Source organism: Branchiostoma floridae, chromosome 4 (assembly GCF_000003815.2).
Source record: "Branchiostoma floridae strain S238N-H82 chromosome 4, Bfl_VNyyK, whole genome shotgun sequence".
NCBI lineage: Eukaryota > Metazoa > Chordata > Leptocardii > Amphioxiformes > Branchiostomatidae > Branchiostoma > Branchiostoma floridae.
The window spans coordinates 14,671,526-14,672,455 of NC_049982.1; positions in this window are offsets into that span (position 1 = coordinate 14,671,526).

Genomic DNA, 930 nt, shown 5'->3' on the forward strand with positions numbered 1-930 from the left:
GACTGTTGTAGCATAGCTTCTCATACACCCATTTTAGAGTGAATTCTGAACAAGATTTTCATTTCATAGTGCTATCATCTGACTAATATTTACAATGTGGTCATTTTTCTGTGCTATTATTACCCAGGTTTGAGGAACTTAGTGCAAATTTGGATATTGATTCACCTCAGTGCCCAATTAATGTACAAAAGGCTCAGACACATTAGTGTTATAAACCTGAATAGGGGCAGGTAACCAATACTAGAAAAACATAGCTATTTATTATTAACAATACTATTTACATTATAATAATAACTCTGCACCAAACTGGACTTTTCTTATCTTTATTTATCACAGAAACATTGTTACAATGAGGATTTGATTTGATGAGTATCTGTTACAGTGTGTACAAACTTATTTCAAATACAAAAATGTATTACGTTTCACTTCCTAAATATTTTTATATTTTTATATTTTTAAGTATTGGAAGAAGTTGACACATAAACAATATTAATTGCATTATTTATGTGCAGTAAAATGTGACCACATGCTATCAATAGCCTAATAAAATGTTGGCACATGGCACAAGCGGGCTCCCCTTCTGAGTACAGAAAGGAAATGTTTTATAACATTTAGTTATGACGTAGAAAATTTCAATTGTAAAATGTACCTTTATTAACATTTACAAACAAATTGTTTTTTTCTCTTCTTAATAAATGACAACAATACAGGTAAGTAAGGTGTGTTTCCTTTTATAACAGGCCAGGTAAGACGCCGTACAGGTAGGTAAGGTGTGTTTCCTTTTATAGCAGACCAGGTAAGACACCGTACAGGTGAGTAAGGTGTGTTTCCTTGACTACAGACTAGGTAAGACACCTTACAGGTGAGCAACGTGTATTTCCTTTCATTACAGACCAGGTAAGACACCGTACAGGTGAGTAACGTGTATTT